This window comes from Sus scrofa, chromosome 5 (assembly GCF_054392235.1).
Source record: "Sus scrofa isolate SSC_HxYL_T2T_F1_AM1 chromosome 5, Sscrofa_HxYL_maternal_Yorkshire_Landrace_v2.0, whole genome shotgun sequence".
Classification (NCBI taxonomy): domain Eukaryota; kingdom Metazoa; phylum Chordata; class Mammalia; order Artiodactyla; family Suidae; genus Sus; species Sus scrofa.
Window position 1 is genome coordinate 83,936,397 of NC_139387.1, and position 24,954 is coordinate 83,961,350.

Sequence of the window (24,954 nt, forward strand, 5' to 3'; positions counted from 1 at the left end):
ATAAAGATGAAGGTTTATTTTTAGACTCTCTTTCTAGTCCATTGATCTATATGTCTACTCTTGTGCCAGGTGACCTTACATCTTGATTACTTTAGCTTTGTAGTAAGTTTAGAAATTAGGAAGTATGGGTCCTTCAACTTTGTTCTTCTTTTTTCAAGATTGTTTTAGCCATTCTGAATCCCTTGAATTTTCTTATGAATTTTAAAATCAGCTTGTCAGTTTCTGCAAAAAAAAAAAAAAAAAGGAAGATGGAATTTTGATTAGTGACCAGGTTGAATCTGTAGATCAATTTGGGGAGTGTTGCCATCTTAATATTAAGTCTTCTGATCTAACACATGGGACACTTTTCCATTTATTTAGGTCTTTCATTTCTTTCAATAATGTTTTGTATCTTCCAATGTATAAGTATTGTGGGGTTTTTGGTTAAATTTATTTCTGTTTTATTCTTTTTGATGCTATTGCAAATGGAATTGTTTTCTTCATTTCATTTCAAGTTGTTCATTGCAAGTATATGGAAATATAATTTTTTGTGTATTGATCTTATATCCTGCAACCTAGCTTAAAACATTTGCTAGTTCTAGCAGTTTCTTAGTTGGTTCCTTAGGATTTTTCTGTATACAAGATTATGTCATCTGCAAATGGAAAGTTTTACTTCTCCCTTTCCAATCTGGATACCTTTTATTTCTTCTTGCCTAGTTGCCCTTGCTTGAATCTCTAGAACAACATTGAATAAAAGTGATGAGAAGAGACATCCTTTCTTTTTCTTAATCTTAGGGGGAAAGCATTGTCTTCCATCATCAAGTGTGCTGTTAACTGTGGAGTTTCATAGAAGTCCTTCATCAAGTTGAGGAAGTTTCTTTCTAGTCTTAGTTTTTAATCACGAAGGGGTGTTGGATCTTTTCTTTGGGCATCTTTTGAGGCAATAATGCCATTTTTGTCTTTGTTCTTGTGATTATGGCGTATTACATTAATCAATTGTTCTGATATTAACTACTTTATATTTCTGGGATAAATCTCATCTGGTTATGGTCTGTGATTTTTTTTACGTGTAGCTGGATTAGGTTTGTTAGTTCACCTATATATTTTGCAGTTGATTCTTCATCAGTGTCTAGCTATTAGCCCAAATATAGGGTATGGCTACTTCTCCTTGATTTTCCTCCAAATATCACTGTAGTGATCATTTCTCATTTACCTGGTACTTGAAATCTGAGCTTCTTGTGAGTCATGGTAAGGAGAAGAGTCTCTTTCTCACTATAAGAATTAAAACAGTTCACTTCTGCAACCTCCCTTGATGCTAGGACAGGGGCACATGATCAATCACATACACTTTAGTTTGTTTAGAATTTGGGATCTGATGACACTAAACGTGAGATAAAACTTCTCCTCCACACACCCAATAAGTGTTTCTCTGCCAGAAACAGGCTTGAGGCATGATGTTTCCCAGCTGCTTAGTCCCAGGCCTAGTTCTCTAGCCCTCCTAGTACCACGATGAGCTGTCCAACATCCTTTTAATAAATCTCATTTTGCTTAACTCAGCCAGAGTCCACTTTTATTTATGGCAGCTAGTAGCCTTCTCAGATAAAAGCAAAGCATTAATGTTGCTTGAATTCTACTACTAATTCAGGAGATGATGTCAGAGATTCATCAAAGAACCACACAGGAAATAATATAAAATGGAATATTTGACTTACCTTAAAAAAAAAAAAAAAAAAAAAAAGATCCTTGGTCATTTCTCCCAACACAAGCTTCAGGCTTCCATAAGGAGTGTTACTCTGTTTTCTTTATTTTTTCTTCTTTTCATCTCATCCCCAAATCCCTGTTTATTTCTTTTCTTTCTTTCCTTTTTTTTTTTTTTATTTTTTAGGGTTGCACCTGTGGCATATGGAAGTTCCCAGGCTAGGAGTCAAATGTGAGTTGCAGCTGCTGGCCTCTGCCACAGCCAGAGCAACACAGGATCTGAGCCATGTCTGCAAACTACGCCACAGCTCACAGCAACACTAGATCCTTAATCCACTGAGCGAGGCCAGGGATCAAACCCACATCCTCATGGACACTAGTCAGATATTAGTTCTTAACCTGCTGAACCACAACAGGAACTCCCCTGTTTATTTCCTGAGTAACTTATCTAATTCTTTTTCCTTTGCCAATCCCAAATAAGTTACCAAGATATTTTCACAAATAAGGCAGCTCTTGCCCTAAAACAAACGAGTTATCTTTTTTATTCCGCCACACTAGATGTTCTGTGTTGATTTGTCATAATCAATCTGACAAGTAAAAGATAACACACTTATAAGAATCTGCATTTGTTAAATTCAATTTTTTTAAAAACTGGAGAATAGCATTTCTTCTTTTGGAAATTACCCGTTATCTTACTTATTTTTCTTTTTGGAATATTTTGTCTTTTTCTTGTATTTTATAAATTTCTTCAAGCTCTGTATACAGGGAATATTAGTATACGACCATTTGCAAAAAATTATTGCAAATAATTTCCCCAGGTTGTTATTGGCCATTTGGCATTGTTTATACCGAAGTTTTATTTGTTTTACCAAGCAGTAATTGGTTTTGGTAAAAATCTTTCAAGCTTTTCCTTTGTGACTTTCAGATTTCGTTCCATGCTTAATAAAACTTCTCCCACTACCTCTGGTACGAAGATTATATAAGTGTTTACCTGTCTTTTTCTTCTCCATCTGTAATTCATTATAAATTCAGAAACTCATGCCCAGATTAATAAAATGACTTAGTCATGTTCATACAACTAATTTAAGGTAGAAACAGACTAGAGAAAAGATGGCAGCCCTACTCAAAGCAGTCCTAAATAGCGGTACTTTGTTTAATTAAAAAATGTTATTTAATGTTAAGTGAGATTTTTGACCCTTTAAAAATGCTGGCTATTTTCTAGGAACTCTTAGGAATAGGAAGAAAGTACTCTCTCAAGCACTGAGAATCCAAAAGACACAATGGGATTTATTAGACAAATGTGTACTCACCCTTGAGAAATTCCTTTATTAAAACATGGGGAAATTTGCATCAGTTTAATAAACCAGCCATTCCATTACCCTGGAGCTGCCCTATAATCATTAGACCCAAGAGAAGACAGAAGTATTCAAAAAAGCTACCACATTCTCTCCTAAAATGGTATTTGACATGTAAAGGTTATTTATACCCTCACATTCAGCTAACAAGCAATACTTTTGCCAGCTACACAAATTATTGTTAATTTTTTACTGTCTTTCAGAATATGTGAGGAGTTCTTATATCTTATTTTTAACAAGTGTATTTGCATACCTCTCAAACCAGCAGAATATTAACATTTAACGGATATATAGATCTGCATTTCTTCTGAATTTACAAATGAGTTTCCCTGATTTCTGCTTTCTAGTATAGATCCGTTTTTAAATAATATTACAAACATCTGTGAGATGAAGTTACTCTCAGAAAGATCTATTAATATAAAAATAAGCAGAGTTCATGTTGTGGCTTAGCAGTTACAAACCTGACTAGTATCCATGAGAATGTGGGTTCGATCCCTGGTCTCACTTTGTGGGCTAAGGATCCAGTGCTGCTGTGAGCTGTGGTGTAGGTTGCAGATGCTGCTTGGGTCTGGCATTGCTAGGCTGTGGAGTAGGCTGGCAGCTCCAATTCGACCCCTAGCCTGGGAACTTCCATATGCCTCAGGTGCAGCCCTAAAAAAAGAAAAAATAAGTGTGTGTATATATATGTGTGTGTGTGTGGAGATATATATATATATATATATACACACATATGTATACACACCCACACACACACACACAAATAAGCAATAATTGCTTATTTTCCAAATGGAATCTTTTCTTAGGTGAAATTAATTTCAAACTAATTTATTCTTGATGCTTTCTGTAACAATAAAAAACTTTTTAGTCTTTACTTTGATTAAGCTCTAACATCCAGGAAATATATTCAGAACTTGCCTCTTTAGAAAACACCTGCTTTTTTCAATAAATACAAGTAAATTTGTTCTTAATTTTTCCCTTCCAGTAATTACAATGAACATTCAATGATGCTAAAACAACTCTAAAATACAGAGCAGGAAAAATTAGCAGCTATCATCCTACTCATAGAGTAATTTTTTCCCTTATACATGTTTTATGTCAGTATTTCTTCATATAGAACACATAGCACATACAGTTCAAGTGTTTATATATTTTATGTTTTTATTTTTGTTATTATTATATAACAAAATTTCTGCTATTGCCATTTGATTGACATAAATTGAGTTACTACAGTATTCCTATGAGGATGTTTCACAATTTAATTATTGTTTTTCTTTCCAGCTACTAGAATATTTCAATTATGTCTTTGTTGTTTATATTTCACACACTTGAAAAAGGATTTGAGGCTGTATAAAAACAGATTATTAAAATAGAAATAAAGCTTTGTGAAAGGTTTAATAAATAAAGAAGCTTAAAAAAGTGTTAATTTAATTAAATGTCTGAGTTTTCAGTGTACCTTCATACAGCTGTGTCTAATAAGACAATCTAGATAGAAAAGTGTGAGCTATAGGCACTTAGGTGTGAGTCTACATACATTAGGAAATGGGTATTTGTTTACAGAAATTTTTGTTTTCCACTACTTTAAGATGGAAGCTTCTATTTTATTTAATACGATCTTTTTCAGATTTTGTGTTTGGAAATGCAGGCCTCACAAAATGAATTGAGAAGTGTTCCTTTATTTTCTAATTTCTTAAAGGTTTGTATAACAGTATTATTTCTTCCTTAAATATTTTACAGAGTTCACCATTGAATCCACATGACCCTGACATTTTCTTTGAAGGAGGTTTTTAGATACCAGATATAATTTCTTTGTCATACCAAATTTCATAAGTTGGCTTTCTCAAGGAATCTGTCCATTTCATCTAAGTTGTTGAAAATGTGGCATAATGTTAAAAATATTTTTTTATTTTCCTTTTTTTCTGGTCTTTTTAGGGCCACATCCACAGCATACAGAAGTTCTCAGGCTAGGGCTTGAACTGGAGCACAGCTCGTGGCAACGCCAGATTCCCTGAGCAAGGCCAGGGATCAAACCCATATCCTCATGAATCCTAATTGGGTTTGTTACCTCTGAGTCACGAGAGGAACTCCCTTATTTTCCCTTTTGACATCTGTAAAGTGTGTACTGGAGGACCCCTCTTTTATGTCTGATATTAGTCATTTGTGCTCTCACGTTATCTTGATCAGTCTAGCTAGGGGGTAATGGCTTTAGCTAATCTTTTCAAAGAAACAGTATTTGCCTCTGAATTTTCCCTGTTATTTGTTTTGTATTTTGTTGATTTCCACTCTTATCATATTATTTCCTTCTTTCTACTTTAGTTTAAGTTTGCTCATTTTTTAGAAAAGTTTTTAAGATGAAACCTTAGATCATTGTTTTTAGAATTCTCTAACAGAAACATTTAAAGGTATAAACTTCACTCTAAGCACTGCTTTAGCTGCATCTTAGAAATTTAGATGTATTTTGTTTTCATTTCTACTCAGTTCTAAATATTTTCTGATTTCCTTTGTCATTTCCCTTTAACCCATTATTTTGAAATAATGTTATTTAATTTTCAAATATTTGGGGTTTTCTTAAAAATGTATATCTTATTATTGATTCCAAGTTTAATTTCACTCTGTTCAAAGAACATAATTCATATGATGTTAGTCATTTTGCATTTATTGAGACTTCTTTTACGGCCAAGTATATTTGTATGCCTTGATAAAAAGTACCACATACACTTGAAAAGAACATCTCTTCTACAGTTATTGGGTGTACTATTTTGTAGATATCAATTTGGTTAAGATAGTGGATTGTGTTCTTCAGGTCATCCATGTTCTGACTGATATTTTGTCTAGTTGTTCCTTGTCAAGTCCCACCCACTGGAGGTATCTATCAATAAGAATACAACCTATTTCCCTCCTTAACCAGAGCTCCAGACTGCTCACACAGTTATATTAAAATATAAAGGATTTTTCTTTTTAAAAAATGGAATAAAACCATATCCATTGCTCTGCAGCTTTCTTTTCTGAATATGTCTTGAACAAATTTCTAGGTTAACATGTACATATCTAACAAATTTATAATAACTTCAAAAGTTTAGATTTTTACTAATCATACCAAATATGAGAAGACAGTGTCTTGAAGGTAAAAGTGATAGTTCCTGTCCTTTGTTGCCACTTCAGACCCCCAGCTCCAGGCTGGACTAGCAGAGAGAAAGAAATAGCAGCCTCAGTACTGGTTCTAGGGTCCTTCTAGATTAAAAGAAGACTGTTGTCTCTTTCTTCCGAGGATTAGAGCCACTACTGTTGGAAATTGCTTAGTGTCTTCTACATGCAAAGAGAACTTCCTGAGAACATTATAAACAATCAGAAAAGAACACAGAAGAGAATTTTCCATTATTAAAGCAACTGATGAAGCACTTTTTATAGCAACACATGAAAGCTTTGTGTAACTGATCTCTTTTCCTTGTATGGTGGGTCATTAAAGTCAACTGGGAGTAGTTCCATGATCAAATAGGAGGACTGGGTTTTTTTTTTTTAATGCAGATGACTTTATGACCACTTACAGAATATTTAGCAGCAAATAGTAAGTTTATCTTATGCCTATGTAGTCATGTTGTCACTTGAATAGCTGAAAGAATAAATTATGCTAAATCTGCCATCAGTCGAGATCTCTATAACTCATTTAATTATTTTTTCCTTTTATCTTACAAAGCTTTAGCTCTTTTCCAGTTAATGTAATTTAAACCTTGGTAGTGTTTCATCAAGATCGCTTTACACGCTAAACACTGGGCTAATGTAAAGGATCAAGGATTTTCACTGCAGATAGCAGAATCTACTCTAACAAGTTTAAGTACGAAGAGATTTATTAGATGTTAATGGCAGTTTGTAAAATCTATGAGAGGGCCAGAAAACTAGATGTGGATTGTGGCACAGCCAGCAATAATAGCAGCCAGGAGAAACATCCAACCACACAACTGAACTGTCCTAGCAAAAAGTCCACTGCCACCACCTCACCCTTATTGTCACTTATTATGCTAGGACCAGACACTAGCACCTCCTCCAGAATTTCCCCAGAAGAACCAGTAACTTTGCATTCATGTTTTGCAGGAAGAATTAACTTCCTCATGTGTGACTGTTATCTCACATTGCTCACTTCCTCCTCTTAAATCTTATGCAGCTCTGTCCGCTGGAAGGACCCAAGCCGTTTTTGGAGCCTTCCATGTAAGGGACACCAGAAAGTGTAGTTTTAGTTTCCCAGCCTCTGCAGTGCAAGTTGGCACACCTGAGAGGGGTTGCGGTGGGCACTTACCCCTCTTCCACTATAGATATGTTTGGTGCAAGTACTGAGATGTACTCTGTTTTTAGGAAGATTGAGGAGGAAAAAAGTATTTTCCAGTACATGGGAGGCTTAAATAAGCTTTAGTTTTATATGAGTTAAATCTCACAAAAAAGGAAGACAGGTAGGTACTGATTCTGTCTGGGTAGTTTGTGCTTATTCTCCCCAAATGCATTCTGGTTACAGAATATTATGCACAAAGAGACAGCCCTATGCAAAGAAGCCTCCTTCCCCTACTCCCTGTACTGATGAGTGGACTCAGACAATAGTTACGATGCCCTCTGTAGCGTCAGGATGTGATTACAGAGGAGAGTCATCCAGAAAGTGGGTGTGAATATTTGTACTCAGAAACTTAGACCACAAAATTATAAATTTAGTAGTTATTATTTGTTTATTTTTACAGTTGTACCTGCGGCATATGGAAGTCAAATGACCCCAGGCTAGGGGTCAAATCAGAGCTGCATCTTAGGCCTACACCACAGCCACAACAACTGTGACAGCATCTGCGACAGCTTGTGGCAACACCGGATCCTTAACCCACTGAGGGAGGCTAGGGATCTAACCCGCATCCTCACAGAGACAATGTTGTGTCCATAACCCACTGAGCCACAAGGGGAACTCCTAATTTTATTTTTATATAATTGAATTCACTTTCTGTCCCAAGGCCCCTTTCTAACTGATTCCAAAAACTTAATCTGGTCACTTCCAGATCAACTTAGTTAAAGTAAGTGCTTTGCTGCCATTTGCCAGGTTGAAATTCAAACCTGGTTAATTCAGTTTCTACCTCTCTCTTAGGAGTCAAGCCGTGGTAGACAAACAGGGAATTCATCCATGATCTTTGGTCTCCACAGATTCATGATAAGGATTCAGTGTACCTTGTTCCTTGTAGTTCTGGGGCATGAGCCTCTGTTTGTATTGCATCTGCTAATGTCTGTGGCTCTTCTTACTTGTCAGGGGAAGAATCCACCCACTTGACATGATCTAGAGCCTCTCTCCGCCCTCAGAGTCTCAGGGAATTTTCATATGTGCTCCTCATAGAGTTGGGAGGGGTGAGGGGACCTCAGGCCCTCCTGGTCAGACATGCCAAGACTAACATCATTCATCTCTATGGAGGATTTCTCTATCCAACTTGCTGCCTCAAGACCCATCTACCCTTCAAAGCCCCAAAGCTTCCTTGATGTTTCTCTGGTTCTCAATCAAGAGCTTTGCCCAGGGTGAGGAAGCAAGTTACCTTCCCAAAGACTCACACCTGGGCATGGCAGAGGACTCTGGGAACTCATTCATATAGTTGTGGTTTTTTTAGGGCCGCACTGCAGCATATGGAAGTTCCTAGGCTAGGGGTTGAATTGGAGCTGTAGCTGCCAGCCTTTACCACAGCCACAGCAACTTGCGATTCGAGCCGTGTCTGTGACCTACACCACAGCTCCCAGCAACACCAGATCCTTAACCCACTGAGCGAGGCCAGGGATCAAACTTGCATCCTCATGGATACTAGTTGGATTCATTACTGCTGAGCCACAACAGGAACCTCCACATTCATAAATTTCCCCTGCAGAAGGAAACATGGGCTGAGTTTTCTCTCAACATTGAGCTGTGCCACTTTGGAGAAGGGGTGGCATGAATAAAATCAAAAAGTTCTTCATACTCTGTTTAATGTGTACAAACTTTTTTTTTTTTTTTATTTGCTCCAACAGTGTCCTGGAACTTCTCTGCTAGACTCCTGGGGACTGGAGCTGGCTTATAGGGTCACTACAGGGTCCACAGCCAGGACTGAGGTCCATATGCCTATTATTCAACACATGGGTGGCCGAGACTCCTCCTGGATCCCTTGGAGTGTGGTGCTGGATCCCACAGGTCCCATGAACACTTTTTTGGTAGGTGAAAAGCAAATTGCTGGTGGGGGGAGGTACAAGTGAGAAATGTCTTCTTCAGTCATTTTGCTTTTTTTTTTTTTTCCTTTGGGAAAACTCCCCACTGTCTTCCTGCATGATTTCTGAGAAGTTGGCTGTAATTCTTACCTTTGCTTCTTTATAATAAGGTGTTTTTTTGTTTGTTTTTTTGTTTGTTTGTATTTTTTTTTGGCCCCCTCTGGCTCTTTTTCAAGTTTTTTTTTCTTTTTTGTTTTTTTTAGTTATTATTTTTTTTATTTAAGTGTAATTGATTTACAATGTTGTGCCAATTTCTACTGTATAGCTAGGTGACCCAGTCATATATCTACATATATACACATTATTTTTCTCATATTATCTTCCAATATGTTCTATCACAAGAGATTGGATATAGTTCCCTTTGCCATACAGTGTAGGGCATTGTTGCTTAGCCACTTTAAATATAATCAAGATTTTTTTTAGGGCCACACCCAGGGCATATGAAAATTCCCAGGCTAGGAGTCCTGTCAGTGCTACAAGAGCTGGCTGCAGACACAGCCACGGCAACACCAGATCCAAACTGCGTCTGTGATCTATACCCCAGCTCAAGGCAATGCCAAATCCTTTAACCCACTGAGCAAGGCCAGGGATCAAACCCTCAGCCTCATGATTCCTAGTCGATTCCTAGTCGGATTCGTTTCTGCTGCGCCACGAGGGGAACGCCAAGGTTTTTTTTTTTATCTTTGATTTTCCACCGTTTGAATACAGTATGCCTAGGTATAAGTAGTGTGTTTCTGTTATTTTTGTTTGTTGATTTGTTTGCATGACCTGCTTAGTATTCTCTAAGGTCCCTAGGTCTGTGGTTTGGTATCTGATATTAATTGGGGGAAATTTCTCCATAGTTTTTCCTTCAAATATTTCTTCTTTTCCCTTTTCCCCTTCCTTATCTTTCCTCTTTCTCCCTTTTTGTTCCTCTTCCTCCTTCCCTTCCTCGCTCTCCCCTTGCTCCTTCCTCCCTCCGTCCCTTCCTTCCTTTCCTGAATTCCCACCACATAAATGCTGCACTTTGGCAGTTGTCGCGGAAATAACATTCCCTGGTTTTCCTTGACTCTCACACTCTCACCACCACACTTCACTTTACTCCTATAAGTTGGAGGTTCCCGTGATCTCCCCCTTAGGGTTTGGTCATTTGCTAGAACAGTTCACTGAGCTCGGGGAAAAAATCGCTTACGTAAAGGATGTGAGAAAGGACACGAGCAAGGCTGCAGATGAACAGCCAGATAAAGACACACATAGGGTGAGGTCCTAAAGGGTCCCGAGTGCAGGAACCTCTCTCTCCCTGGAACTGAGGTGCACAGCCCTCCTGGGACATGGAGGTGTTCACCAACCCAGAAGCTCTCTGAACCCAGCCATTTGGGGATTTTTGTGGCGGCTCTGTCATACAGTCATGATCAATCATGAACTCAGGCCCTCTCCGCTTCCCAGAGGCTGGGGCTGGGGTGGAAATTTGCAACTTCTAATCATGACTTGGTGTTTCTGGGGACCAGTTCCCATTCTGAAGCTATCCCAAAGCCCCCTAAGAGTCCTTTCATTAGAACAAAGGACATACCTATTACCCAGGAATCCCATGGGATTTAAGGGCTCAGTGTCAGTGACTGGGGTCAAAGACCAAATATTAAAAAAAAAATGTTTTTAATACTCTTATCACTTAGGACGTTACATGGGTTTTGGGAGCTTGCTGCCAAGAACTAGGGCCAGAGACCCATATATATGTGATTTTTATTATTTTACATTACAATTGGCCCTTAACACAGGTTTGAACCATGTTACGTCTATTTATATGCTGGATTTTTTTTTCAATAAATATGTGCTACAGTACTACACCATTTGTGGTTGGTTGAATCCACAGTTAAGGAGGGCTGACTCTAAATTTTTTTTTTTTAAAGAAGAGTCCCTTTTTATTTTTTATTTTATTTTATTTTATTTTTGTCTTTTTGCTATTTCTTGGGCCGCTCCCGCGGCATATGGAGGTTCCCAGGCTAGGGGTCCATTTGGAGCTGTAGCCACCGGTATACGCCAGAGCCACAGCAACGCGGGATCTGAGCTGTGTCTGCAACCTACACCACAGCTCACGGCAACGCTGGATCGTTAACCCACTGAGCAAGGGCAGGGATCAAACTCGCAACCTCATGGTTCCTAGTCGGATTCGTTAACCACTGCGCCACGACGGGAACTCCCAACTCTAAAATTATATGCAGATAATCAACTTCACAAAGCTGTCAGCACCCCTAATCCCTGTGTTGTTCAAGAATTGATTATAGTTGTCCCTTAGTTCTTGATATTCTGTTGTGTTTTTTTCCTGTTTTTGTTTTCTCTTTGCATTTCAGTTTTGAAAGTTTCTACTGCGATATCCTCAAGCTCAGGTGTTCTTCCCTCAGTTGTATCTTTATTTCTGTTCCCCTGTTTTTGACCCCTAGCATTTCTTTTTGATTCTTTCCTAGAATTTTCATCTGTCTCTCTGCTTACATTGCCCATCTGTTCTTGCATGTTGTCTACTTTGTACTAGAGCCTTTATCGCATTAATTACAGTTGTTTTAAATTCCTGGACAGATAATTCCAATATCCTCGCCACATCTGAGTCTGGTTCTGATGCTTGCTCTGTCTTTCAAACTGTCTTTTACCTTTTAGAATAACTTGTAATTTTTTGGTGTGCTAGCCATCCACGATTCAGTCTGTGCTATAGAATGAATGTGTGTATTCACCAAATTCAATATCCACCCCCAAAATGTTGAAACCAGTGTGGTGGTATTTGGAGGCAGGGCCTTTGAGGGTGATTAGATCATGAGGGTAAAGCCCCTCACAAATAGGACTAGTGCTTTTATAAAAGAGATCCTGGGGAGCTCTCTTGACCCTTTTGCCATGTGAGGACACAGCCAGAAGAGAGTTTTCTGTGAACCAGGAAGTGGGCTCTTACCAGATACTGAATCTGCTGGCACCTTGATCTTGGACTTTCTAGCCTCCAAAAACTCTGAGAAATAGCTTCTGTTGTTTGTAAGCCAGCCAGTCAATGGTGTATTTGTTATAGCAGCCCAAATGGACTAAGACATGCTGGGTGAAAGTAACTGTTTTAAATAGGACTTTAGGAGTTCCCATTGTGGTGCAGTGGAAACGAATCTGAATAGTATCCAAGAGGATTTGGGTTTAATCCCTGGCCTCGCTTAGTGGGTTGGGGATCTGGCATTGCTGTGAGCTGTGGTATAGGTTGCAGATGTGGCTCAGATCCTGTGTTGCTGTGGCTGTGGTGTAGGCCAACAGCCGTAGCTCCTATTCAACCCTAGCCTGGGAACCTCCATATGCTACAGGTGCAGCCCTAAAGAAGAAGAAAAAAAAAAGACTTCAGTGGAGTTCCTGCTGTGACTCAGCATGTTGAGAACTACCATTATCTCTCTTAGGATACAGGTTTGATCCCTGGTCTCATTCAGTGGGTTAAGTGGGTTAAGAATCCAGCATTGCTGCAAGCTGCTGCATAGGTCACAGATGTGGCTCAGATCTGGTGTTGCTGTGGTTGTGGCATAGCCCAGCAGCTGCAGCTCCCATTCAGCCCCTGGCCCAGGAACTTCCATATACTACAAATGTGGCCATAAAAAGAAAACAAAAAAACAAACAAAAAACAGGACTTTAGTAATGTGGCAGTAAGTTATGGGGAGAAGGGAAGTATTCTTTTGTCCTAATGATTAGGTCTCAGTCTTAGGTGAGCCTATGCCTCTGAACCGTGAACTTCATACACTCTTCTCAGCCCTCCGACCTCCTCCTAGGTAGGGCCTTATGGCTCAAGTGGGATGAATTTGAGTATTTACCTACCCCCAGAGGTGTTAGACTCTGATAAAACTCCAATAGTTTATGCCCTGCCAAAATAATTTCTCTTGAGGGTAGGCCTTTTTAAGAATAGGATGCTCTGGCTTTTTCACAATGGTTCCCATTCCTCTCCCCCTGCTGGAAGCATAAAGGTATTTCCCCCAAAGTCACTATGAGAACCTGGTAGGTCTCCTACTAGAGTTAAAAACCCTAGAAGTATCAGGACCGTTTCTGTGCCTGGATCTCCCTGGAGGTTTTAACTATCAGAATTGTCCACACTGAGCTTCCAGAAATTCAACACTGACAATTTTGGTGTTCCTACCCTGGCCTGAGGTTTCGGCTTGTGGGTTTCTGCTCTCCTAAGTTGTGATTCTTTGTATTGGTCTGTATGTCTCTCTAATTTGGGGAACAGTGGTTTGCCCCATGACCTCACTTCTCTGACAGATGGACAAAGAGTTTTTGATTTTTCCTTTTGTTCAGCTTTTTACTTATTGTCAGGATGGAGTGGCAACTTCCAAGCTCCTTATATGTTGGACTGGAAACTGGAAGTTCTGTGATATCATTTTAATGATAGAAAGAAATGGAAGGAGTAACAAAGAACTGTTGAATAAAAAATACAATAGTTTAAAATTCAAATATTATCCTTCTGTAAACTTCAATTCAAACATTATCAATATTCAATTTAAATATTATTCCTCTGTATGGAGTTTCCATTATGGCTCAGCATTGCTGTGGCTGTGGCATTGGCCAGCAGCTGCAGCTCTGAATCAACCCCTAACCTGGGAACTTCCATGTGCCACAGGTGCGGCCCTAAAAAGAAGAAAAAAAAAATATATGTATATATATATATATATAATTCCTCTGTATATTTAGTAAGAAAAAACAGTTTGTCAATGCTTCCCTCTAATTGACCATAGAGATTCTCAGCTTGAGATACAGTCATGTTTTCTGCTGGCAGAATAATAAGGATTTTGAATATAGCTCAGTGGTTATTATTCAATCTGCCTTGAGTCTAAGACCCTGGACACATTTCTGGGCCCCAGGAAGAGAAAACTAAATGGCTTTAAGTAAAAACTCAAAGAGCTGTTTCACTAAAATCTTTAACCCTCTGGATCCCAAACATCTTTGGCACTGCATTCAGAGTAAGTTAGAAAAATCAGAGGGAGCCATCTCACCCTCCCTGCTATGGGCCGCCGTGTAACTTGGGCCCCTTGAGAGCTACGTGTGGTTGTCTCTGGAAAACTCTGCACCTGGCAGAGCTGTAGGAGGGACTGTGAAATGCAGAGGAACAGCATGTGATGGTATTAAGTTCCCACCAGTGCTCGATAGGGCAGCAGTAGTCATCAGCAAAGAATTGCTTTGTTAGATAGAACAGTAGGAGAGCATGGTTTTTTGTAGTTGTTGTTGGAATTTAATAGAATAAATATGATAGACATTTAATATGAGAGATATCCTAGGAACACTTGGGGTACTTTGCAAGCAAACAGAAGACTCTACATCATCACTAGGCAGTAACTAGGAAGTAAAATTTAGGCCTTGATAAATATGTGACATAATTGTATTGCCCAAGTGAAATTTGCCTACATTGTATTAATATCTACTAAATATCTTGATATATAAATCCTTTCTACCCTTGTTACTATTAGTAAGAAGCAGCAGATTTTTTTTTTCTTAGCCTAAAGTCGTTATCAGTGAATGAATGAGGTAAATAAGTAAAAGAACCTCTGCTAAAATGACATATGCTTAGCTGATTAGGGGATAAAGTAAAACTCCTGTTGGCTTACAATTGTATCAAAAAGGTAAAAGCAAGCTAGTATTTATTACCCATGTCATGCTACATGCTACTTTCAAAATGAGTTTTGTATTAGTCTGTACTAAAGAAAGGACTCATCCTAATTTCTTTTAAAGAAATTGAATCCTCTCCCAAACGCATTTGAAAATAAATGCCATCCTAATTTAGAGGCCACCAGCACTAACACTGTTACTTCCAAATTAGAACACACAAAGGAAATTTTAATAGCATCCAACAGAAAAAAGTTCCAATTATAGAACCTATAAGAAAGAGTTCATGTGTTTTGGAGGAACAAGGAAATGAGATGTTAGATAATTGACTATAAAATGCTACTTTGCCATATTGTCTCCTGAGGAAGATACTGGATAGATGGTTTTCCTTAAATAGAGATCAAGTTATTTTAAGTGGGATCCCCACTGATTATTTTATTTTATTTTATTTATGTCTTCTGACCTTTTAGGGCTGCAGCCATGGCACATGGAAATTCCCAGGTTAGGGGTCTAATCGGAGCTGTTGCTGCCAGCCAACGCCAGATCCGAGCTGCGTCTGTGACCTACACCACAACACCAGATCTTTAACCCACTGAGCGAGGCCAGGGATCGAACCCACAACCTCATGCTTCCTAGTCGGATTCTTTTCTGCTGCACCACCATGGGAACTCCCCCACAGATTATTTTAATGTCATATTGTTTTAGTTCTAACACTTAACATTTCCTGAGGATTCTGAAACACTTAGTTCAAGAAAGAAGACACTAAAATTTATATTACTCAAAGGAAGAAATGAACATTGTTTCTTTTTAAATGGTGATAAAAATAAAATTCCCTGAGCTTTCTGGCTTGTTTGAAAATCCATCATTCTGATTACTTAAACTAATTTGGAAGCAGGAACATTAAATATGTGACAGCTTTGAATTGCCCCTTAAGCTGAAGAAACTCTTAAAATATTTAGAGGCATCTTCTGTCATGATTCCTTTTCCCTGATTTACTCAATTTTTCCAGACACGTCAGGAATAGGTATAGGGCACTTGTTCATCTTAGCAACAAGTTAAAATTTCTTCACTGAAAAAAAACTAGTATAGAATGTGACAACTATCTTATCTCTTAGTTGTTTTTGTCACAAACATTATTTTTTATCAAAATCCCAACATTTTTGGTTATTCTATTTTTGAAGGATAGGCTTACTTGAAAGATTGTGTATGTTAATTCTAGTAAAATGAGATCTTTGTCATAATCATAATGTTGGAAGAGGTTTTGGTTCTAGTGAGTAGATTCACAATTTCGAACATTGACCCAACTAGATCTTTTGACTGGTAATTATGGATGAAATGTGTCATGTAGGATGACAATGTTAACAACTCCACATTTTCCACAGTGGCTTAGGCTATCAAACCTCATAAATTTTCTGCACTTCCTTATGTTTTTTTCAACAAATCTTCCTGTGTTTTTCATGATTCCTTAGCAAGGGACCTCTGGAACACCTCTATTCCACTTTCTCAAACACATTTACCTAATATTACATACTGTAAAGCTCACTATGCTTAGCAATTGTTCAGTTATGGTGTGTCTGAAAAAGACAAAGTCAAAAATACAGATCCAAACATAGAATAGTCAACTCAAAACTGAAAAAGAAGAGTAAAATTCGAGGACTCACACTACCAAGTTTCAAAACTTACTATAAAGCCTCAGTAATCAAGTAGCATAATATTGACAAAATAATAAATACATAAATCAATGAAACAGACTATAGAACCCAGAGATAAAGTGACACAGCTATAGTCAACTGATTTTTGACAAAGGTATAAAGGTAGTTCAATGAAGAAAAAAAGAATCTTTTCAACAAATATTACTAGAACAATTGGACATCCATATGCAAAAAAAAAAAAAAAATGAGTGTGGGAGTTCCTGTCGTGGCGTAGTGGTTAACGAATCCGACTAGGAACCATGAGGTTGCGGGTTTGATCCCTGGCCTTGCTCAGTGGGTTAACGATCCGGCGTTGCCATGAGCTGTGGGTAGGTTGCAGACGCGGCTCTGATCCCGCGTTGCTGTGGCTCTGGCGTAGGCCGGTGGCTACAGCTCCGATTCGACCCCTAGCCTGGGAACCTCCATATGCCGCGGGAGCGGCCCAAGAAATAGCAAAAAGACAAAAAAAAAAAAAAAAAAAGAAAAGAAAAATGAGTGTGGACACAGATCTTACACCCTGCACAAAAATTAACTCAAAGAAGATCACAGACCTAAATGTAAAATGCAAAACTGTAAAGCTTGTGGAAGAAAACATATGAGGCAATATATATGATTTTGCATTTGGTGATGAGGTTTTCGATATGACACCCAAAGCATGATCCATGAAAGAAAAGAAATGGACGTTGGACTTATTAGAATTCAGTTTTTTTTTTCTCTGCAAAATACACTGTTAAAATAATGAAAATCATACTGAGTGAAATGAGCCAGAAAGACAAAGACAAATACCATATGATATCACTTATAACTGGAATCTGATATCCAGCACAAATGAACATCTCAGAAAGAAAATCATGGACTTGGAGAAGAGACTTGTGGCTGCCTGATGGGAAGGGGAGGAAGTGGGAGGGATTGGGAGCTTGGGCTTATCAGACACAACTTAGAATAGATTTATAAGGAGATCCTGCTGAGTAGCATTGAGAACTATGTCTAGATACTCATGTTGCAACAGAACAAAGGGTGGGGAAAAAAATGTAAATATAATGTATGCATGTAAGGATAACTTGATCCCCTTGCTGTACAGTGGGAAAAAAAAATGAAAAGACAAGTCATTTTATGGAAGAAAATATTTGCAAATTCCATATCAAATAGTATAGATGTATTCTGAATATACAAATAACTCATAAAATTCAACAGTATGAGTTTTAAAATGGGTGAAAGAGAACTACCAGTAAATGACAAAGTAGAGAACTCAAAAAGTCCATCCCTCCACACGAGCAATGAATAAGTTGGCAAAAACTGTCAGAATAAACTTTTCTGGGGGATTGTGGAATCTAAACTTAAGCTTACAACAAGCAGAACATCCTTTAATAAAGAAAAAGAAAGCTTAACTTTAGTGTAAAGATAAATAAAGTTGTAAGAGCAGGGCCCTGATCTGATAGAGAGGCCACAGATTTCTCTTTCTTGGGCACAGAGGAAAGACCATACAAGTACATAGCAAGAAAGTGCCATCTGCAAGCTGAGGAGAGAGGCCTCATCAGAAATCAATACTGCCTGATAACTTTGATCTGGGACTTCCAGCTTCCAGAACTGTGAGAAAAATTAATTTCTGTTGTTCAAGCCACCCTATCTATGATATTTTGTAATGGTAGCCCTACCAGTCTACATTTAATGATAATTTAAGTTCATTTGAAGAAATAAAGATAACCGCATAGATCAATATAAAGTTAGCATTAATGTATTTTGAGTTTGTAACTCTTTTTTCCTACATTATCTAAAAGACAAATGCGTAAAACAATAATTATAAATATATATTAATCGGCACTCAATGTATAAAGATGTAATTTGTGACAATAACAGCATAAAGAGGATGGAGCCATATAGACACTATGTTTTTGTGCACTACTGAAACTAAGTTGGATTTGAACTAAGTTCTTATAAATTAAGATGTTACTGATGATCATTAAGAAAACAACTAAAAAGTATACAGTTAAAGAAACAAGAAGGGAATCGAAATGGTACACCAGAAAATATCTATGAAATATAAGAAAAGGTGTAATAGAGGATTTGAGAAACCGAAGGATATGGTATATAGAAAAATGGCAGCAGTAATTCCTCCACCATCAGTAATCATATTAAATGATAGTGGATTAAACTCTCTAATTAAGAAACAGAGATTGTAGAATGAATTTTAAGAGGATGCAACTATGAAAGACTACTAGTTACCTAAAACACAAATATACTGAAAAATGAAAGGATGGAATATGTTATGCCATGCAAATAATAAAAGAGAGCTGGCATGGCTATACTAATGTCAGAACAAACAGACTTTAACTCAAAAACTGTTTCAAAATAAAAAAGATATTATATATTGATAAAAGGGTGACTCCATCAAGAAGATGTAATAATTATGAATATATATGCACTAACAACAGAGCCCCCAGATATAGGAAGCAAAACAGACAGAACTGAAGAGTGAAACAGTTCAATAACAGTAGCTTGAGACTTCACCACCCTACTTTCAATAGCGAACAACTAGACAGAATATTGAGAAGCAAACAGATGACATGAAGAACACTATAAAATAATTATACCTAACAAATACAAAACACTCCACCCAACAACAGACAAATACACCTCAAGTGCTCATGGGACATTCTACAGGATAGATCATGTTATGCCACAAAACAAGTCTCAACAAATTTAAAGTAATAGAAATCACTCAGAGTATCTTCTCCAAGCATGATGGAATGAAAGTAGATATAAATAACAGAAGGCAGTCTGGATAATTCACAAATATGTGGAAATTAAACAACACAGTTTTAACCAGTGGTCAAAGAAGAAATAGCAAGAGGAATTAGACAATATTTTGAACCAAATTAAAATAAAAACAAAGTAAAGCAAATTAAACTTAAATATCTTTAAATAGGGACTTCCTATTGTGGCTCAGTGGGTTAAGAACCCAACATAGTGTCCATGAGGATGTGGGTTCAATCCCAGGACTTGCTCAGTGGGTTAAGGATCCAGCATTGCTGCAAGCTGTGTTGTAGATTGAAGATGTGGCTTGGATCCAGTGTGGCTGTGGTATAGGCCTGCAGCTGCAGCTCCAATTCTACCCCTAGCCTGGGAACTTCCATATGCCACAGGTGTGGCCCTAAAAAGAAAAAAATAAATACATAAAATTAAGTATCTTGAAACAAATATTAATGAAAACACAACAGTTGCTACAGGCTGAGGATGGGAGAAATGGGGACATGTTGGCCAAAGTGTACAAATTTCCAGTTAAAAGATGATTAAGTTCTGAGGATCTAATATACAGCATGGTGATTATAGTTAATAACACTATATTATATACTCCAAAACTTGCTAGGAGAGTGAATCCTAAATGTTTTCACCATAGAAAAGAAATTGTAGTTATGTGATGTGATGGAGGTGTTAGCTAACACCATGATGGTAACGATTTTTCAATATATGTGTATCAAATCATAAACTTGTCTTACACTTAACACAACGTGGGAGTTCCCATGCTGGTGCAGCAGAAACGAATCTGACTAGCATCCGTGAGTAGTCTGGTTCAATCACTGACCTAGCTTAGCAGGTCGGGGATCCAGCATTGCCATGAGCTGTGGTGCAGGTTGCAGACATGGCTTGGATCCTGCATTGCGGTGGCTATGGCGTAAGCCGGCAGCTGTAGCTCCATTTCGACCCCTAGCCTGGGAACTTCCATATGCTGCAGGTTGCGGCCTTAAAAAGCAAAAAACAAAACAAAACGAAACAAAAAACTTAATGTAACTCATCAATTATACCTCGATAAATCTGGGAAAACAAACCACAACATAAGAATTTATGGGATACAGCAAAAGCAGTATTAAAAGGAACATTTATAGCTGTGAAAAACCATATTTAAAAAGAAGGACAGTCTCAAATTAATAACCTAGCCTCTCCCATGAAGGAGTCAGAATAAGAAGAAAACCTGAAACCCGAAGGAAGCAGAAGGAAATTGTAAAGATTAGGGTTAGCAAGTTAAACATAGCCTTACCATATGATTCAGCCATCATGTCCCTAAGTATTTACCAAATTAATTTAAAAATTATTTACAAAAAATGCAAATATTGATAGAAGATTTAGTCACAATTGCCAAAACAGAAGTTCCCGTCTTGGCTCAGTGGTTAACGAATCAGACTAGGAACGATGAGGTTGCGGGTTCAATCCCTGGCCTTGCTCAGTGGGTTAAGGATCCAGATTGCCATGGGGTGTGGTGTAGGTCACGGATGTGGCTTGGATCAGGCGTGGCTGTGGCTGTGACGTAGGCCGGCGGCTACAGCTCCAATTCAGCCCCTAGCCTGGGAACTTCCATATGCCACTGGTGTGGCCCTAGAAAAGACAAAAAGACCGAAAAAAAAAAAATTGCCAAAAAACCTGGGAGCAATCAATGTCCTTCAATACTTGAATGCATAAACAAAGTATGGTACAATGAAATACTATTCAGCAATAAAAAGGCATGAGCTGTCAACCATGCAAAAACGTATGACTCATAAATGCATGTTGCTAAGAAAAAAATATTTCTCATGTTATTATTTTGGAGAGAAATACTTCAGAGGTAAAGGACCATTCTCAACACCTCATATCAAGGCTGTCTACCATCAGCATGTTGGTATTGACCTCGATCACCTGGCTAAGGTAGTATTTGTCAGGTTTCTCCACTGGAAAGTTACTCTTTTTTTCCTCCTTTCCATACGGTATTCTTTGCTAGAAAGTCACTACACAGAGCCCATACTTAAGGGGTGGGAAGATATGTTCCACTTCCTTGACAGAAAGTGTTTAAATAATTTGGAATGCTCCTGCATAGGAAATTTGTAATGATCTTATTTACTCAAGTATTCAATCATTTCTTCCTCTTCTTCATCTTCGTCTTTTTAGGGCCACATCCTTGGCATATGGAGGTTCCCAGGCTAGGGGTCTAATTGGAGCTGTAGCTGCTGGCCCATACCACAGCCACAGCCACGCCAGATCTGCACCGCATCTGTGACCTACCCCACAGCTCATGGCAATGCCAGATCCTTAACCCACTGAGCGAGGGGAGGGATCAAACCTGAGTCCTCGTGGTACTAGTCAGATTTGTTTCTGCTGAGCCACAACGGGAATTCCTATTTAATCACTTCTTTATATGAGTATGGATTCATAGATACTATATTTATTAATTTGGGTTATAATCCAATGCTACTCTTTTGTTTTGTGGCTAAAACCATTCCAGTTTAGGCCATTGGGAGCTCTTCCATTTGGCTCCTGTGTCTCATTAACATACCGTGTTGTGGTTTTTATTTCTTTGGGCATTGCCTTACTTTCTAGAACTGCAAAATACTGCAGGATCATGATCAACACTAACATGCTGATGGTAGGTAGCCTTGAGATGATGTGTTGAGAATGGTCCCTTATCTCTGAAATATTTCTCTCCAAAATGCATAAACCCAGTCCAATCATAAGAAAAACATCAGACAAACCCCAAATCGAGGGACGTTCTACAAAATACCTGACCAATACTCCTTGCAACTCTGAAGCAAGAAAAGTGAGAAACTCTCACTGTTCAGAGGAGCCTAAAAACATATGGTGCCTAAATGTAGTGTAATATCCTGGATAGGATGCTGGCACACAAAAAAAGGGACATTAGGTAAAAACTAAGGAACTCAAGATAAAATATGGACTTTAGTTAGTAATAGTGTATCAATATGGGTTTATTAGTTGTGACAAAATTAGTTGTACCACACTAACATAAGATATTAACAAAAGGGGAAATTGTGTGGGAGGTATGTGGTAATTCTTGTTTTATTTTTGCAACCGTTCTCTAAGTTTAAAGTCTTCTAAAATGAAAAGTTTATTTTTCAAAAAGAGAACTTAGCACATAAGGATGCCTTAGCAGGTGATGCAGGTCTTCCAGCTGTCTCTTTGTGAACCTAGGCATCTGTAGCACCCGTGAGCCTGTGCTCACCAAGTCAGAGGAGACCACAGTGGTGGGGTGCCCTGGACCTAGAGCACTGCCCTCTGCAGTCACTATAGACTTTGTTATTAATAACTCTTACTGAAGACAAACAGGAAACAGCTGTGACCATAGGCTCCCACACAAAGACGTTCACATGACTTGTAGGTATAGCTGGTCTGCTTTCCTTTGCTTTCTGTAGCCACATCTCATACCACTCTTCCCTTAATTACTACATTCTAGCCATACTGAACTTTTTTTAAAATTCCTTATAGATACACTACCCTCTCTTAGCTCTGGGTCTTTTCCTTCTGCTTGCAATTCTCTTCAAGTCCCAAATGCAGTCTTGACCCCGTTGGCCCAGTTAATTCTGCTTTATCCTTCAACAGTAATGCCAATTTTTCAGGAAGGCCTTCCCTGGCATCCTAGACAGCAAACTGTACTTCTCCATTTGTGGCATGCATCCTACTTGTAATGACTAGCTTAATCTGACTTCCTCCACTAGTTTATAAGCTGCCTAAAGGACAGGATTGTTGTCGAACCCAGGTTCATGTGTCTGACGCACAGTGAAGCCAAGCAAACCAAAACATCAGAGTTTGGAGCAGGGAAAGATGCATTGCAAGGGCCATGCAAGGGGAACACATGACTCATGCTCAAAAGACCTGAACTCCCTGATGTGTTTCAGGGAAGAGCTTATAAAGGCCAGCTGGAGGAGGGGAGTCTCAGGGTGTGTGACCACTCATGCACAATCCTCTTGTTGACTGTGAAGTAATAGGGTGGTGTCACCAGGGTTAACTTTATCAATCCTCAGACTCTGGTAGGTCTGGATGCTACGTGCTCATGGTCCTCAAGTGGTTAACTTCTCTTTGGTGGGGATTTTAGTACCTGCAAAACATCTCAGGAAATGTGCATCAGATACTGTTATCTAGATATTTCAGGGAGGAACTAAAGATTCCATGGCTGTCATATAGCTGATTTACCGTTTGAAGTGTTACTAGTTCTCCTGGCCCCGCTGTTGTTTTTGTCACTACATGTTCATATCCTTTCAATCACTATTTCTTGAGCCAGGCTTTGGTGACTCCGGAGAGGCCTGGGAGACTACAGCTTTTCTACAAACAAGAGGACATGGGGGGAGGGGTCTGTCCCAGGACGGCCCCATAGGGTCCTGCTCAGTTACACGATTGCTATGATCCAGAGCCTAGCACAGGGCCTGCAACATCATAGGTGCTGAATTGAAAACAATGAAGGAAGGTTTAGAAGCATGAGCATGATGCTTAGTACAACAAAGGCTTTGGAACAAATGGCTCCAGATAAGATTGAAAAGGTAGGTAGAAGAGAAACTGTGAAGGAATTCATAAAGGCAGACCACAGAGTTTGGATTTTACCCCCCAGTCTTGAAGGGTCTAAAGCAGGAGAATGATACTGAATTTCCTGGAATCTCATATTGAAAATATTTCTCATTAGTTTTATACTTTCAGAACAACTCAGCTTGTTATAAGCTTTTCATAATTCCACTTCCTGTCTTTCAGACCTTACAAACTGCAGCACTACCATATAGCATCAAGTTTGGTTATGGCGAAGTCTCATTTTTTTTTTCCTGGTCTATGATCTGCATTTTCCACTTGAAAGCGCCCATCATTCTTTTTTTTTTTTTTTTTTTTTTTTTTTTTTTGGCTGCACCCATGGCATGTAGAAGTTCCCAGGCCAGGGATCGAACCCATACCACAGCAGAGACCTGAAACATGGCAGTGACAACATCGGATCCTTAACCCAATGAGTTACTGGGGAACTCCAGTTCCAATCATTCTTATTTATTATTTTTTTTTTAAGAGCTGCACCTATGGCATATGGAGTTTCTCAGACCAGGGGTCAGATTGGACCTGCAGCTGCTGGCCTACACCACAGCCACAGCAACATGGGATCTGAGCCACGTCTGCAACCTATACCACAGCTCATGGCAAAGCCATATCCTTAACCCACTGATCGAGGCCAGGGATTGAACCCATAACCTCATGGTTCCTAGTCGGATTGTTTTTGCTGTGCCACGACGGGAACTCTCCAATCATTCTTTATCCTTAAATTTTAGTCTTTACCCCAAGAACCGGGGTTACCTACATTGAATCAGTTCTTCCTGGGACAAGATATGCTTTCTAGAACTGCAGGGTTGTTGGTTTTTTTTTAATGATTTTTATTTTTTCCATTATAGCTGGTTTACAATGTTCTGTCAATTTAGAACTGCAGTTTTAAGCCTTTCCTGATTTTAGAAATGCCGTGAGTATTTAAGAATAAAGGTGATTAAATCAAGCTGCCCAGTTTTAAATCCTAGCTCTACCACTACTGTGTGACTTTAAGGAAGTTACCTAATTTCTCTCTGCTTCAATTTCCTCATCTAGCAGGATTGTTATGAGGATTAAATGAGTAATCATCAGAGCTCTTAGAA

General features: G+C 38.6%; 1 protein-coding gene across 1 annotated transcript in view; it reads left to right on the forward strand.

Moving 5' to 3' along the window:
- Nucleotides 1-24,954, forward strand: part of LOC106510388 (uncharacterized) — a 144,426-nt gene that overhangs the window by 20,874 nt on the left and 98,598 nt on the right. The window contains exon 5 of the mRNA XM_085024889.1: nucleotides 9,042-9,221. The gene's annotated coding sequence lies outside the window, so the exon portion shown is untranslated. The remainder of the gene's footprint in view (nucleotides 1-9,041; nucleotides 9,222-24,954) is intronic.